This window comes from Myotis yumanensis, unplaced genomic scaffold (genome assembly GCF_028538775.1).
Source record: "Myotis yumanensis isolate MYYU_CA2020_CCGP unplaced genomic scaffold, mMyoYum1.0.hap1 SCAF_14, whole genome shotgun sequence".
Taxonomy (NCBI): Eukaryota; Metazoa; Chordata; class Mammalia; order Chiroptera; family Vespertilionidae; genus Myotis; species Myotis yumanensis.
In genome coordinates this window covers 50,404,764-50,421,917 of record NW_027223765.1, presented here as the reverse complement: position 1 = coordinate 50,421,917, position 17,154 = coordinate 50,404,764, and the positions used below count along the sequence as shown (strand labels likewise).

General features: G+C 46.4%; 1 protein-coding gene and 1 long non-coding RNA gene across 2 annotated transcripts in view; one reads left to right on the top strand and one right to left on the bottom strand.

The window, feature by feature from the left end:
* Positions 1 to 17,154, top strand: part of ADAMTS9 (ADAM metallopeptidase with thrombospondin type 1 motif 9) — a 156,177-nt gene that overhangs the window by 98,064 nt on the left and 40,959 nt on the right. The gene's annotated exons all lie outside the window — the stretch shown is intronic.
* LOC138992276 (uncharacterized) lies at positions 9,755 to 16,204 on the bottom strand. Its single transcript, XR_011468087.1, has 3 exons — positions 16,073 to 16,204; positions 15,715 to 15,938; positions 9,755 to 9,948 (listed from the first exon to the last, which is right to left on the bottom strand). It is a non-coding gene; the product is annotated as an uncharacterized lncRNA (long non-coding RNA).

Genomic DNA, 17,154 nt, shown 5'->3' with positions numbered 1-17,154 from the left:
CAAAATAAGGGAGTTCCTATATGAGTTTGACATTTTTATAAGGTGCTGACTAGGAGAATATAATAACTTTATAACTTTATAAGGTGAAACTAATAATTCTTGAAAGCATCTGATCATAGCTGACATTTATTGAGTATTAACTGTGTACCAAGCCACGTTAAGCTAGAACACATCACATTTAACCCAGGTTACCCTGTGAGGGAGGTGTTTTTAATGATCTATGTGATTATCTACTTTAGTGATGGGACTTCAGTGTCAGTATACTCACTGTATTAGTCCTGCTTATTTTGATTGAAACAAACATCCCATGTTCATAATGAGATTTTTAAACTCCTGTTCATATTTGATAAAGGATATGCCTAACATTCAAACTCCATCTCACCTCAACCTTCCTGAGCTAGTGTTGACTGTCCCTGTCACTCCAATGACAGGAAATCCCCGTTTAGTCCTGTTATCAGCTAGCTCTCATAACCAGCAGTTATGAACACTTCAAACACCGGTTATGTTTAGGGGATGGCAAAACACGTTTCTCTTACGTTTTCAAGAAATCATGTTAGCCAGATTAGGAGGAGGATGCAAAGATTAGACCAAGAGGAACAGCACATGAAATGCATATGCATTGTTTATAAATATGAGATTTTTTTACTAACAAAGACACATCTTAAACATACTGCTTAGTACCTTTTTTTAAAAAATAAGAAACATATTATCTGGCTTACCAATATGAAGTATAAAAAATGAGATAGTTTTTGAAATAACATCACAACATGTGAAATTACTAAGTTTACCTGAATTTAGTGTAGATTAAGTCTCTAAACCACTCATTTAAAAATGTCCTCAAAACAAGCCCAGTACTGGCTGCATCTAGTTCATTGGAGATAAAACTTAGCTGACTTTTTTCCTAGTTTTTAGTGATTGTTTGCTGTCTCAGACTCTGTTCCTGCCTCTGACAGCTGATATTTCATGAGAGCTTGACAGGCTTCCACTTTTACAGTTTTAAAAAGTCCAAAGGCGGGGGCGGGGCCGGGGCAGCAGGGGTGGAGGGCTCCTAGGCCTGAGAAGTGGGCCTCTGCTGACTCACACCAGAGGTGCCCTCTGGAATGGAGAGGATTGGGAACTGGAATGTGGAGTGGGAGGTGAGGTTGAGTCCAAGTCTAATTGGCTGGTGGGGAATCCTGACCAGTAAAGGCAGTCGGGGAAGATTTATTTTATGAGGAGGAAGTAAAAAGTTCTGGGTCATTCCTTAAAAAAATAAAAGTCATTAATTTTTCAGCAAATGTTTTTTGCTGAAAACAAAAACAGTGAGCCAGCACTGTTCTAGGTGCTGAGATGCAGCATGAACAAGGCAGAGCTATTCATTCCAGTGGAGAGAGAAAATCTGGTATTAAAGGAATAAAATTACACATGTAATTAAAGAACTGACCCTTTTTTTTCCTGGAAGCCTCACTAAACCATAGAAATAAAAATAAAAAATTCATATTGCAATTAGGAGATATATATATATATATATATATATATATATATGTGTGTGTGTGTGTGTGTGTATCACACACACATATACACACAGGATGGGCAAAAGAAGGTTAATTATAATTAATAAATAAAAATTATACAAGAATAAACTTTCATGTACTCACAACTGTAAATCTACTTTTGCCCATCCCTGTGTGTGTGTGTGTGTGTGTGTGTGTGTGTGTGGCGGGAGGGGGGGTAATAAAGATATAGATATATATAGATATATAGAGGTATATATATTTTGTTGCTAATGAACTTTGTTTAATAAATACAAATTATTGATCCTATCTTTCCTTTTAAATATATACTTGCCCAATCATTTTCAGGGTTAAATGCTCCCTGGCTAATGGCATGAAACCTTTAAAAGCCTCCCAGCAGGGAATATGCTTCTATTCGCTTTTACACTAGAACCTAGAAGTGAGTTGAGTGGCTTGGAAGCCAGGATAACTGGAGGGCCTGGCTCCCTGCCGCTCCCTGCTGGGGTTCCCAGCCCCCAACACGTGTGGGGAGCTGTGGCCAAGAGCAAACCCCACTTTGTTACTCAGTGGGTACCAATGTCTGGAACGTGTGCATTGCCACCTACTGCCTTTGCTTCTTGTTGCTTCCTCTAAACTGGGATCATTTCCATGGATGGTTTTAATGACCACAACTTCCCTTTCCAGAAATTTATAAAATAGAACCTGGGCGGCCTAGGAGAGAGTGCACAGGAAGATGTATGGAAGGTAACCAGTACATACACCCTACAAAGCCATCATTCTTAGCCAGATCTGCACCCCCTTTCTCCTCAGGAAGAGGGTATGCCTTGGCCAGCACAGCCCACCAACTCTCTGCAGTGAGGGAAATGTCTGGCTTTGCTCTCCAATACCAAGCCGCTAGCCACATGTGGCTAACATTGAGCACTTGAAATGTGGCCAAGTTCAACTGGGAAGTGCATTTTGAATTTTATTTCATTGTAATTCCTCTAAGTTCAAGCAGCCACCTGTGACTGGTGACTACCATACTGGACGGGGCAACCTAGGCAACAGTGCATCTTCAGCAATTCATAACAAACCGGCAAAGAAGCCAATAAACTTATAAAAACAAGTGGCGAGAAAAGCCCTGTCGCAGCAGAGAGGGGGCCCTATTAAGATGCCCGTCCCCGAAGTGCGTGGCATCCTCTTGCCCTGCTGTTCTGTGCCTTTGTTCTGGAACACTTCCGTGGGTGTTCCCTGACAGCTGGGCGCTAGAAAAAGCAGAGGACAATAAAAAAGAGAGACTATCAGAACCAGCTGTCTTGGGAGTAGTTACTCCCAGGCCTCGATGTCAAAGCAGCTATTAAAACAGATGTTCCTCTTGTGCAGCTCAGAGTTCAAGTTCATCCTGGCAGTAAGTTCAGTTAAGGAGAAGAATGTTTATGTGTGCAGTGGGCTGGAAGGGCAGGGCTTGATTGATGCTCGTCAGGAGAAGGCCACAGTGGAGAACACAGGTAGCTACCTGGTGGAAGCCTGAAGCCCAAGAGGTCCCTCCTTTGTAGGAGAGTTTCAGGAAGGCAGCTTTGCACAGGTGCTGAGCCCAGTAAGTAGGTGGAGGCTGAGCTGTCAGCTTTGCAGGGCCGTGTTTCAAAGACACTTCCAAAGGAGCACAGTCGAGGAAGAGTTGCCTCCATCACTGTCACTGTCATCACTTAACTTCCCAAGATTTGGCGTCCACAGCGTTAAGAAAACCCTTGGGTTCACTCCCATTCATGCTCCATACTGATGTCCCCCAGAAATTAACATTTATGCAATAACATTGGCTGCAGATTGGCTAATAATGTCATCAATTCCCTTTTCCAGTGGCCAGATACAATTTGTTTGGTTCTTTCCTTTAGACTCTAAAGAAATGCCCTGAATTAAACTATAAACCATTCAGATGGGGTTGGTTTTTTGTGTTTTGTTTTGTTTTTTTAACGCTCTCATGAATTTATTATTCTTACTCTTAGGTGGTCTGTGCACTAAAATGGGAAATTATTCAAAAGTTCTCCCTGAGCCCACAGTCCTCTGAGCTATCTCAAAAAGGGGATGAAATGGGTAGCTTCATCCACAAAGAGCTGCTTTTCCCTCCTTTAATTTTGCACAATGTATTTCTCTCCATCATCATAGGAGGACTTTTGTGTTTTTTTAATTGCTCCAATCACATTTTGAAGCATTTACTTTTCGCTAGGAATTATGTAGAGCAGTTCACACACGTAATCTAACTTAACCCTCTCTATCTGGTGGAGTTAGCACCATCAGAGAAGTTAGCCAGTTGGTTTCCAGTCACACTGCTGGGAAGTGGCTGATGCAGAATTTGAGCCAGAGCCTTCCTGACTTTCAAAGCTCTGGTTTTACTAAGCTATAGTCTCCTCCTATTACTGTTTAGTGGTGAGGTGGTGAAATGCAACTTCTGTGGAAAGAATGTCTACAACCTAAGATTTTCTGTCCTCCCAGTTTGTAGCTACTTAAAGCATTCTGGGATTATTGAGCCTTTTATGAATTTTGCTCAGAGGTATAAGGGGATGAATATGAGAAAGTTGTTTCTCTTAAAATTAAAACAAGCCGTAAAGAGCAAAATTTGGGCCTGCTAGAAGATTCCGAGGAAGGAGAAAAAGCATCCAGTATTAAGCACACATTAGTTGATGTTTCTGACATTGTAATATGTAAAGAGAACTTCAATAACGGGAGGTTATAAATCGAAGTGTTTTCTTCACTCAGAGATGTACAGATACTGGGGATGATAGATTAGGTTTTGTAAAGCCAGTTAGGGGGGGTCTGCAGATGTTTGTGGAGATAAGGGTGGTTGTAGAACGTGTATGCTGTCATGTACAAGTGAACTCTGAAAAATAATGAAATTAAAATGTATTAAAAAGTTATCTCACATTAATAACTCTGGTTGAAATAAAGCAGATGAACTGCAGTGAGATATTGCCACACTATTTCCTGAGCTAAGCTACAGGAGTTGAACTCTTCCTTTGCTGAGTCTTGCTCTTCCCAGTTGGTCAGACAGGCGGCCCCTGGGAGCTCTGTCCTGCAGGCTTCCTGGCTCCACCTTCATTCCCCACTTCCGCTGTCCCCCTCAGTCTGCGTGCCCATGAATGATCAGGCAATGTTGTGGTGGGGAGCTGTGTAAGATAAACGGAGGGAAAATATAACAGAAAAAAGGGTGGGTTTGATTCCTTTTTCTTAGCTAGATGGAGGAAGAAATGTGCGCATAGCCCCCAGGTTTCAAGTGAAAAACCTGTTTCTCAAATCATTTATTTAATTCCCCCAAACTTTAATTTCCTTTGGGCCGAAGAGGCCCCATGTTCACAGCTGCTGCCTTACTCAATGAGGGCATACCAGAGGCAATAGAGACATGAATGAATAAGCCCAGCTACTCTGGAACTGGACTCCTTATTGCACTGGCCTAGAAATGTGGAAATAAAGGACTAACTTGTAGAAAGGAATCACTTAAACAAATACATAGTATTGGGTGGTGGTGGTGTGTCAATAGTGATTTTCTGACTTGGGGATTTGTATGGTATTTCTGTAGGAGAGTGTCCTTGATTTGGGGAAATGAATGTTTTGGAGATGACAAGACGTTATGTTTGCAAATTGCTCTCAAATTGTCCAGGGCAAGACAAAATAATGTTGGCATATATGTGTATATATAGAGTGTCCCAAAAATGTATACACACACTTTGAATAATTATAAAGGCAGTGTTTATTAAAATATATTTCATTTTCAAAATTGAGCTATCAGCTGTTATTAAAGTGTACATACATTTTGGGGGGACTATATATATATATGAAGGAAGGAGTAAATGTGAAATGTTGGAAGTTAGGGAATCTGAATAAGGGTTTAAAGTTCTGTGTGATGCTCTTACAATTTCTCTTTAAGTTTGAAATTTTTCAAAATAGGTTATTTTTTTATTTTTCTTAAACATAAATATGTTGAGAGTGTGTATTTTACTTCACAGGGAAGTGAAGGGTAGGTCTGGATTTATTGCAGGACTTGAACATTTTTGACACATTTTACGAAGCTGTTTTTCATCTCAGATTTGTTCTGTAACATCAATAAAAGTGGGTACTGCAGCCAGAACTTGGCATAAACAGAACCCTTCCTGGTTTTTTATTGGCCTTTTTCCCGTGGCTTTCTCTTCCCCTGTCTCCATCCCCCTCCCACCCTCCCGCCCTCTACCACCTCCCACCCAAGCAGCTAAAATGAAAGGCCTCTGGGAATGCTGCGTTTCCTCCTCCCCTTTTCCCAGGAAAATGCCCTTTTATTGCAAGTCTTGTCAGTAAACACTTGGACATATACAGACTCCTTTATTTTCTATCCGCTGCTCTATCGGCTGCTCCCGGTCACAGCCCAGGTTCCTTTGAAAAAGAAAACGTGTACTGTTGGTTTTCCTTGCACTTAATTAAAGCCCTCTTGCAACCAGCTCACCTATTCCCGCATTGCAGTTGGCACTTTCTTAGTCAAATCTTTCTTTCTTTCTCCTTGGTTGTCTCTTAGTCAGACTCAAAGTGCCCAGGATCCCCTTAGCAACAGCTGGTCATGCACACAATGCTTGTTCATGGCAGTTGGGATCTCCGTTGCTGTGCGTGGGAATTGATTTCACGTTGTACATGTTGTGTTCTCTATAGATCAGGGCTTCCCTACCCTTTTAGCCTAAGATCTTGACCTTGTTAGATTGATGTTCAGCAGGCCCTTTACCACTCCATCCAAAAGAAGCTGTGTGCCCTGCCCCCATCAGGTCAATTAAAATCAGTTCCATTTTGAGAGCTTGTTGAAGGACTTTCTCAAAACCTGGGGAGAATTCAATGGTTCTCAGTTGGGAGTGATTTTGACCCCGACCCCACCATGATTGGACACTGGGCAGTGTCTGGAGATGTCGTTCGTTGTCACGAATGGGCTGGGACTGCTGCTGGCCTCTAGTGAAGAGAAGCCAGGGCTGTCGCTGAGCATTTTACAGTGCAGAGCACAGCCCCCAACAACGATGAATTCTCTCACCCCAAATGCTGAAATGGTGCTGAGGGCGAGAAACCCTGCAGAGACATCTGGTGAAGAGAAAGAAGACTCCTAGTCAAAAGTCAGAGTTGAAGGCACAGTTGCAGGCCCTGTGGAATGACACTGAGAATTAGCTATCAGAAAGCAATTCTCTCTGGAGAGTTAAATTTTCCATAAAATATGTGGGATCCCAGGAAGCTATCAAGGTCAGTCAAAAGATGAGATAAAAATTCAAGGTCTCCAAGTTATTTCACCAGACTGTGAATCTGCAAACCAGCAAGCAGTGTCACGTGCTCCTTCCTTGGGGGAGGAGGGGATTTGTAAAGCTTACAGATGTGCCCACGGCAACCCATAGGCCCTCTGCGTGGCCACTTCAGCAGGAGTCACCAACTTTGGAGAGAAAGGCATAAATAAGAATGGGCATCTCTGAGAAAGCCAGGGTTGGCAATAAAATAAAATAAAATCATCTTTTTTAAAAAGAAAGGAAAGAAAACCTGGGTTACTCCAACATGTTCATACATTTGGATCGCTCTGATGGTGCTGACAGCTCATATGTACATGTTCCTTTTAATTTTACATTTCAAACAATAGTACCTCCCTCATCCACAATAGAATCTGCGTGGATGTCATGGTCCCGCTCTATCTAGGAATTGGTGTCAGAGTTGAATGTTTAGGTTTCTTGCGGGGGGTGGTGATCTTTTAAAAGTAGGATTAGTCCTAGTTCGCATTTTATCTAGGGAATAGCAGACTACCTCTCTGCTTGGGAACTAAGACAGTGAATGGTCCAGAAAGTGTTCCATGGGTTGTAAATTGGTATGAAGCAGGGTTTCCTTATCTCAGTACTGCTGATATTTGGGACCAGGTAATTCTGTTGGGGCTGCTCTGTGCACTGTGGCATGTTTGTCAGCACCCGTGGCCTCTACCCACTGGGTGTCAATAGCATATCCTCTTCGTTGTGTTGTGACAGCCAGCAGTGTCCTCAGACATTGCCAAGTGCCCCCTAGGCAGTACTGCCACCCCCACCCGCAGTGTGTGGATTTCTTACAGAACTTCCCTTCCATGTCCTCCTGGTAGAGTCTGCAGCATTTCCCCAACATGTTTGATGACAGTCCCTACATTGCAGAGATCATCGGGTTTCCCCATCAGTTTTTTAACCCATCGCGGAAGCCCTAGGCAGGTGCCCAGCTTTTCCAGATGTGTGCCACTAATTGGCTCTTCAGGCCATGACCTTCTGGGGAGGAAAGTTTCTGAAGTTCTGCCGCCACAGGACACCCCGTTCCCCTTTCCCAACGGCCCCTGCTCTTGCAGACAGTGAATGATGGGCACTCAACTCCACCCCCCACGCCACAGACACACATGCAGACTCAGAATAGCAGCTCAGCTCTGACACTGTGCGTCAGGGAACATTTCAGGTGATGCATCTCCTGGCCTTAGAAGGACAATCTCAACTCTTCTTCTAAAAGGTCACTGACAGTGGCCACACCCCTGGTAGTGACTCCAAGGCACGGAGATGGAGAAGACACCTACCAGTAGAGGGAAGGCAAGCCAAATGGACCCAAGACACTGTCGTGGACCTCAGAAGTTTTACGATAGGACCTAGCCCTGAGGAAATACTGGATTTCCCCCACAAGGGGAAGACTTTATTCGACAGGAGACCACAGAAATTTTTATTAAAAGAAGACATGCACATTGGTGCCCAATGTAGAAGTCTTGGTTTTCTATCCACAAGTGGGGGCCACCTTCCAGAGTTAGCTAGAGCCTTAAATTAACAATGGACTATGTAAAAAGCCTTTTAAATTAGAAATTGAGTTTTGACTTTTACTAATTATAAACTTACCAGTGATTCTAGGCTCTAAATTGGGCACAAATATTCAAGAAATTTTTAAAAAATGAAAAGACACAGCCACTCCTGAAAAGCTCGCTTCCCTGAATGAATGAGTCTCTCCACATCCGTCACCAAAGGATGACCAGTCTTACATGTCTTGATGTGGCACAAAAGAGTGCCACACCTGCAGTTGGCCAAACAGATTTGACCAGAAGTGTAGAAGTAATACCAAAGGTCCCGTTTGCTGAGCCCCTGCTGCGAGCCAAGGCCTGGGATGGTCCTTTGTATGCATAATTGCTGAGCCTCATGTAATCCTTGCAAAATGGACCTTGTTATGTAGGCAGGAAAACTGAACTGCGGGGAGGCTAAGCAAGTTTCCCAGCATCTTATAATCAGTAAATCTGGGATCCAGACATGACTGTCCCTCAAGCCCCAAAGCTTTCCCACTTTCAAAACCTCTAGAAATACTGACTTTGAAATGTGACACATAAAAGAAACAATCTCTTGCCCAGAACCCGTCTAGCGCTCCTCTGCATTTTAAAAGCCATAGAGCTTAGTCCTTCGCATCTGAACATGCCCCAGGGTTTTCAGCCAGGTTCCTGGTTTTGTTTATTTTACTTATCAAAAGTGGGAGGTAGCTGAATATTTGCATTTTTGAATAATCCATTTTAACACTACACTTGGTTTTGAGTGATCTTTAAAGGAGCTCAGAAGCTGGGCTTGGTCACCTGGCGTTCCCAGACCAGAAAAGGGTGGGCTCCCCGGGAACAGTGACAGCCCCCAGCATGGTGTGGGTGGCACATCTAGGGAGGGGTCTGCTGGACTAAAACTAGATCTTTCTGGACATGGCCTGCCCCTGACATTTGGGTAATAATGACCCGCTAATAGAGAGGCTTGTGGTGGTCAGTTTGTGGAGTGTACAGGCAGGTGGCCATGATTCATGTCGGTCAAACTTACTCTACACCACGGATCTCCTGCACGCTTAGGGCCTTTTTCTACATGAGAACAGTGTGAGCCTTCAGGTTTTGCTTTCAGTGTCTCCAGCTAGAATGCAAATAGATCTCACCTGGCCTAGATAGGACCCGTTCTCGTCCGTTACGTTTCTTGTAGGTTACTTTAAATCTGTACACCTACATTTTTCCATCTGGCAAAGGTATTGTTCTAAGGTGACATTTTGGGGGAGGAGAAACATGTGACACCCATGGTGTGGGGGTTGTCAGTCCTGGCTCTCCAGGGCAGTGTGGCATCCTGAGTCCTCACTGCTACCACTGCCCTCTGTAATCACGTATCACGTTCTCAGATAACCTCCCTCTGAGATGTCCCGGTGCAGCATTTGGTGCTGTAACTGTACATTAAATATTAAACCACAAGAGTACTTAGCCGGTTTCGGACTCATCAGACACGGGAGATAGGAGAGAGCAGGAGTTATGTATTTTTATGTATTTGGCCTGTACAGTGGGCTAGGCATTGTGCAGAATGTTTACTTAATCCTTAAGAATGCTTGTGATGTAAGTGGTTCCAGATTCCAGTAGAGACTCTTCATTCACTGTTTCTTGCATTCATTGGTGTATCCCATAAGTGTGGGCGTGTGTTCCATAAACCAGGCACTGCTTTAGCCTCTGGGGATGTAGCAATGAACAAAACACACAAAAGTTATTGAACTCACCGAGCGTACATTCTAGTGAGGAGATAACCTATAAATAACAAACAAAGTAAGAAAAAGCAAACGATATTTTGTGAGAGTGATTGCTGACATAGGTAAAACTAAATTAGAGAAGAGGGATAGAATAAATAGCAAGGAAGCATTGTAATTTGAAGGAGTTCAGGCAAGTCTTCATTAAAAAGGTGACATTTGAGCAGAGATTTGGGAAAATACGAAAGCAAGCCACGTGAATATCCAGGAAAAGAGCATTCCATGGCAAGACCCGGAGGCAAGAGCGCACGAGGCACATCTCAGTGATAGCAAGGAGGCCTGTGTGGGTGGGAGGTGGGGTTGGTGGGATATGAAATCAGAGATGAAGCTGAGGGAGAGGAACATGGGGGTAGAGCATGGGAGGGGAGAGGAAGGTTAGAGCATGGAGGGGTTTTTCCTTACACCCTGTGAGGTAGGAAGCCATTGAGGGGAGAGGGGGATTGAATAGGAACATAAAGTTGTTCTATGACATTTATTTTTTATACATTTTTATTGATTTCAGAGAGGAAAGGAGAGGGAGAGAGAGAGAGATAGAAACATCAATGAGAGAATCATTGATCGGCTGCCTCCTGCACACCCATTGGGGACCAAGCCCACATCCCGGGCATGTACCCTGACCAGAAATCAAACCATGATTCATAAGTCCATGCTCAACTACTGAGCCACACCAGCCAAGCCATGAATTTTTTTAAAAAGAATGATTCTGGCTCCTGAAGTTAGAAGAAGCTGCAGGAGGAACAATATGGAAGCAGGGAGACTATTAGGAAGCCACTGCAGTAGCTCAGATGAGAATGTTCATGATGGGAGCGGTGAGAGTGGGGGAGCCTGTACTTAAGGGAGAGACGAAGGATCAGCTGAGCGATTGGATACGGGGCACGAGATGAGGAGTTAGAATGACTCCTAGCGCTGCGCTCTGAGCAAGTGGGAGGTGGAGCGTCCATTGGTTGCCATGGGGAGGCTCTCGGAAGAGGAGAGCTGCAGAGGAAGGCCAGGACGTCTGTTCAGGGGATGCTGCATTTGAGCTTCTTATTAACCGTCACTTCTGCCTCTCGGAACAAAATTGGAAAGAAATGCTTGTTGTGGTTAGGCATCTTCCTTTGCATAAGATCACAAAGGAAGAGGGAGTACTGGTCAAACGAGGTCTGATTGATTCCAACACCAAGTTCATAACCATCACCCTCTCCTGCCTCAACCCTTGTATTTCCATCTGAATAAATCTCAGAGTAGTATAGGAATAATTTAAATTCACAGAAAAGCAAACCTAATTCCAGCCACTTCGAATGCTAAGTCTGCCATGTTGTGAGCCATTTACACTTTAGCTGGTTTTTATTTCTTCTAGTCATTCTTTCATGGTGGTACTTTTGAGCCATTCCTTTACCAAAAGATAAGCAGGGGGAGGAGATAAGAAAAGCCACAAAGAACTAGAACAGTGCATATTGACAGTGACTTGGTCTTATCTGAACCCCCAGTACAGCAATGCAGAGTTGGAGGTCAGGCATCTGATGTCATAATGGTTAAAATGACCCTTTCCCTCCCACTGAGCTATAGTTCTCTGGGTACAAACCCGGATAGGTGTGCACTTCTCAGCTGTGGGGTGGCATTAATATCTGCCTCAAAGCAAACTGATTACATGAACTACTTTCCCAAAAATGTGGTAAATTTTTTGGCATTAAGATGTTGATGTATTGGCATGTAAAGATGTTCCTTTCACACCAGGTTGATGGAGGAAGGGCCAGGCAGGCAACAAAAGCCAGACTGGAAAATGCAATGAAATGAACTCTGTCCCAGTATCTGTTAAGAACTGAACAACACATGGACTAGCCCTTTGGTAGGAGGAAGCGATTCGAGGGCTGGGCATCGGTCAGGTCTGGCCAAGTCCAGAGACCACCTGCAGGGTTTACTTTTCTACGGAAACGTTCCCAACAGTACCTTAAGCTTCTGGGTGCTCCTGACTGCCTGTGACATAGCGCAAGTCATGAGTGGGTGTCCCTGGCACTGTCTTCTTCTAGCAGAATGACATCTCTGGGTAGCCTTGAGCCCTCCTGCCTGGGCCTCTGGTCACGGTCCACCTTCAGAATGCCAAGAAACTTGGGTCACCATGCCCACCAGACATAGCTTTTCCATCTATTACTTATCAGGCACTTCTTCACTTACCTTTGCAATGATTGAGAGTAAGGATCCTGGAACCGATATCTCTCCCACCTCCCTCCCTGGGATCGTAACTGCCCGGTATCTCACCCACTGCCCTCCCCGAGTTCCTAACTGCCCAGTATCTCACCCACCGCCCTTCCCGTGTTCCTAACTGCCCTCATAGATAATCCTGTGCAAGCACGAGTGTGGTCCTGGCACCATCTTCACCTCTTTCCTGAAATGCCAGTATCATTATCCTGCTGAAGTCGGTTACAATAACAATTACGTATGACACCGAGGGAGAAGATGTTGTGTAAAAAGAGTGCATGTGCTTGGGAATGGGGAAGCCAAGGGCAGGTGGGGACAGGGCTGGTGGCATGAGATGCCGCTCATTCCGAGGTACCACTGGATATGGCCACAGTAGATGCTGCTCGTGCAGATTTTCTTGGCTTTTGTTCTCTGTCTTTGTAACTAGAAAAGCTGTAATATTTATACTCTTGCAGAACAAAAGGAACCCCAATTTGGGCTTCACTACTTACATAGCTAATCACATATGTTTTTCTATATTTAATGTTAACATTTACTAGTACAGCCCCCCCCCCATATGAAGTTGTTCCTTTATGAGTGGGGAGGGGCAGCTGGAGAGCCCTGTGCCCCCTCATTCTCGGGGGTGATGAGAGGCAGTGGCAGGAGCACCTCTCCTCGGCTCCCCTTACTTGCCTGGTCCTGCCCCTCCCTTCGGAGCCCCACGCCGGGCCACCTACTTGGCTGCAGTATTGATGGCAGCCTCAAGGGTGTGCCAAGAGTGACGTGTGCACCTCCCTTCCTTTTCTCCACAGTCTGAGGCCTTTGTAGCATTGCAACGGCCGGGGGGCTCGGCGGGCAGTGGAGATGGGATGGCGGCCTAATGCTGCATCCAACTGGATGACTGTGACTCTTACATCTGAGCTTCCAGGGTGTTCCCTGCCAATCTCGTGCTTTCTCTGTGCCTTTTCATGGTAATAAGTGCCACGGTGGTCCTGGGCGCACACAGCCATCAGGCCGGCTGTCAGCACTGGCTTTACGCCCTGAAGTCATGGCCCTTGTTTCCTGGCGAAGCTCTCTCCCCTTCCTCCTAAGGCCTGTGGCTCCCTGGTGCCCCCCTCAGAGCCATTCTTGTGCTGTGGGAGCCTCGATGAAAAATCCGTGAATGTGTCACTCCCCCCGATAAGAAGTGTTTTTGACAAAGACCTGCAACATTCCCACAGCTGAGCTGAGTGAGCAGGGAAGTGAGGGGTCTGTTCCCGGCGATGGTGATTACTATGCGGAGTCTGCGTGTCAGGACAGTTAAGAAAGAACACAGTGAAAACACGGGACACACAGTAGCTCTTAGACAATACGTCCGAGAGGAAAAAATGGGGCAGGAAAGACGTGGTCTTTCTTTCTTTACTTGTCTCCTGTCTTCCGTGGCGGGAAGATGCGGTATCAGGAGTGGTTGTCTGTGTGTGGGAGTGAAGGGCACTGCAGCCGGGAGTCCCGCGTGCGGCTCTGCGCCAGGCCTGTGCCCTCGGGAAAGGAGCTCCTCCCATTCACATGGCAAGATCTTGCCAGACTGAGTCCCTCCTTCGCCCCGCAAATTCCCGGTTAGAATGTGAATCTTAGGTTCCATTAGTTAACATATTTTTTTAAATACTCACCTTTTTAACTGCATGTCAGGAGATGGTAAAAGACTCTGCTGAACAGAAGTAGTCATGGAGACAGTGAACGTGTGTTGATTCTTATACTGTTTGGCCAAAACATGAAGAGCTCTGTCTTCATGCGCCGTCTCACTTAACTGTGTACATCTCTTTTGAGTATAGATCAGTGATGGCGAACCTATGACATGTGTGTCAGAGGTGACACGCGAACTCATGGATCGCCATCACTGGTATAGATAGTGCCATTGTCTCCACTGCAGAGAACAGATCTCTACTGAGAAATGTTAAGTCACTGGCCCAAATGGCAGCAGAGAAAAGTGGCAGGTGGCACTGCAGCCTAGGCCTGTCAAACCTGGGCTTTGAGACGCTGCCCCTCTGCGCACGTGGACAGGAGCCGCCATGTCCTGTGTGGCGCGTGCACACCCACCTTTGGAATTGGTTCCTAACTAGAACCTGGGAACCAGAGCTTGTCGCCCTCTCCTGTTCCTGACGGTGTTGACTACCTGTCAAAGCCAGAGGGGCCGAGCCTCGCCTGCCTCTGCAGTCCCTTCCATCCTGCTAGCTGTCTGTGAGCAGCACCGACTGGGGTAGGAACAGTCAGTCATCTGGTAGCTTTGGTGCCGAGCAGCCTGGGCAGGACACGGGAAGTGGCCACAGATCCCAGTGCAACGGGCAGCGAACAGTGTGTGCAAGGGGAAGGGGCTCAGAGTCCTGCGCCTGCGTGGACTCCTCCCTCCCTATGTGACCATGTCTCCTTCCTTCTGGTGTTGAATTTGTAAAATAATTAGAGGGACTGGAAATATTTGAGATGCTCCACAGCTCAGCGTTTTAAAGAGCTGTCCTTGGAGACACAGCGGGCTGAACGTTACAACCTGCAGCCTCCGTCCCTGACCAGACAGAGCCCTTCCCCCGTGGACACCCACCACGTGGCATCAGCAGGCCCCGGGGGCAATCAGAGCCTGAAAAGTGGCCAAAAGAAATCGGGGTGTGGCTTTGGCCAAAGGAAAACGTGGCCCTTTCCTGCGGTGACTGCCCATCTGCTTTTCATGGCGCCTTTCTTCCCAGGGTGCTAACAATGTTGTGAAGAAAGTATTAAGTCACGGTCCTAACATTGCATAGCTGCTCTCCTCTTGGGAGACCAGGGAAGCAGAGGTCTCTAAAACAGTCCTCAGGAACATTCCTCTGAGGTCCTTGCTTTCTGTGGCCACCTGGGTAAGCAGAGGTGAGCAGCCTGTTTCCCCACCAGGCCCTCTCCTCAGGCTAGTGTAAGGAAGACAGTGGTCAGTGGGGGGATGCTGGACTGGAAGCCTGGCTCCCTCACTTCCTACCTTTGAGCCTGGGCAAGTGGTGGCCCCTCTTTAATCCTCAGCCTGCTGATGTGGAAAAGGGGCCCTAGAGTCCTGAGCCACAGGCTGCTGCTGGGATTAAATGCAGCTGGGGTCCTGCAGCTGTTTCCTGCTCGAGGTGGGAGTTCAGTGGGAGGTGGCCAGTGTGGTTTCCGATGGTGCCGCTGCAGTGGAGGCGTGCCAGCAGGTGGGTAGCCCTCTGAGGCCTATCTGTGCCTCCAGGCTTCTCTTCTTGCTGTCGCCAGCCCTGTGCTCAGAAACTCGGACTAGCCAGCCAGCATCCTCTGAGACACAGCTCCTGTTTACAGACTCTCCTGTGTCTAGATCACTCGGAGATGAGAACCCCCGGACCTACAGAGCCGAGCCAGACACTCCAGGGCCCTTCTAGTCCATCTGTTGACCCACACGTATTAGGCGCCTGATGTAACCCAGCCAGTCCTGTCCACTCCCCATGTGTCAGCCTACCACCCTCCAGCCAGGCTTCTATGTAAATCCCTGACCTCCACCCTCCCCTTCAGATGCCTCCTGTGGCGTCCTTACCGGCTCCGGGGTAATCCTCCGTCTTCATTTGGATGCTCCGGTCTCAGCAGCCTCAGCAGTTCCGGGGTCCCATTCTCTTTCGGTCTCAGCCCTTCCTTCTAGGCAGACACACTGTGGTGTTTGCTGGCTTCTCGGTGACGGGGAGACCATGCCCCTCAATAGGAGTGGAAGGACCGATGCCCATGAGGCCGGGACAGCACAGCAGACCCAGGTCCCCAGGGGGCCTACCGAGAGAGAGAGAGAGAGAGAGAGAGAGAGAGAGAGAGAGCCCTCAGTACAAACCTCGAGCAGACTGCCCATGCCTTGAGTTTCATTTTCCCCAGAGGAGCTGAAATGCAAGGATTTCAAACTCTGAGACCTTAGTTTGTGGCAAGTGTTGAGGCTACATCTGAACCACACTCCACGTTAAGCATGCCCTTAGAAAGGCTTCGCAGAAACAAAAGCCCGAACCCCGGGCGCTACTTGTGGGCCTGGATGTTCTGAGTGAGAGGCAGAGCTTGCATGGTTTGGGAGTCTTGCTCCGCGTTGGGGTGGGGGAATTAACAATTTGGGTTGTTTCCCCAGAGGAAAAAGGTCACATTTCTATTGGGAAACTAGGCAGCTATTTTAGCTGCAGATTTAAGGAATGAAATGTTTCCCAGAGCAGGAACCCTCAGATACGTAGCCAGTTAGTAACAGGCACTGGCTGACGCACTAAATTGAACTGTGCTCTCAGTGACGCTTGTTGTTGCAAAAGGCCTGGAAACAGTCGGATGGAAATTTCCCTCAGAATATAGGAGCTGAAACCTGAGTTAATTTGATGATCAGAATCACAGCTCCTTTATGAAGTCATAACAGGCCCGTTAGTACACTGTTGGAGATGAAAATTTCGACTAGCAGCTGCTTGTCTTCGTTGATGAGTTAGAAAGCATAAAATGGAAGGTGTTTTCTATCAGATTACATACCTGGAGAATTTTCTAATTGCTTTAGGATCTTAACAATGTTAGGCAAGTACTGTGTGCAGTGAGTCAGGCTGACGTATTTCGTTCTTTTTTTCCAAGTTGGTTCCATTTTGGTCTCCAAATAAGGAAAGGCACATAGGCGTGTGTGGGACCTCGCTGATCCAGGCAGTAAACAATCTTCTGGCAACAGACTTAGAGACTGCTTCACTCATCTCTGTTTCATGGGCAGGCAGATGCTGGGTGCCCTCGGATGCATGGTCAGTGATGTGCTAATGTAGTATTCTCGTTGAGCTGTGACTTCCTGATGGACACCTGTCCCCTGGTGTTGGAGTCGTGTGGGCAGAGGTATACATAAAGCACTGTGCTTACCCCAGTTTGAAGACACCTATTGTCTCCAATAATAGTACCGATCTCTGTGGTTATTGGGATGGTTAGATGAGATGATGCTTTTCAAGCCGTAGAGAAGTGCCGGGCAGATAAGTAACATGAGAAAGCCATA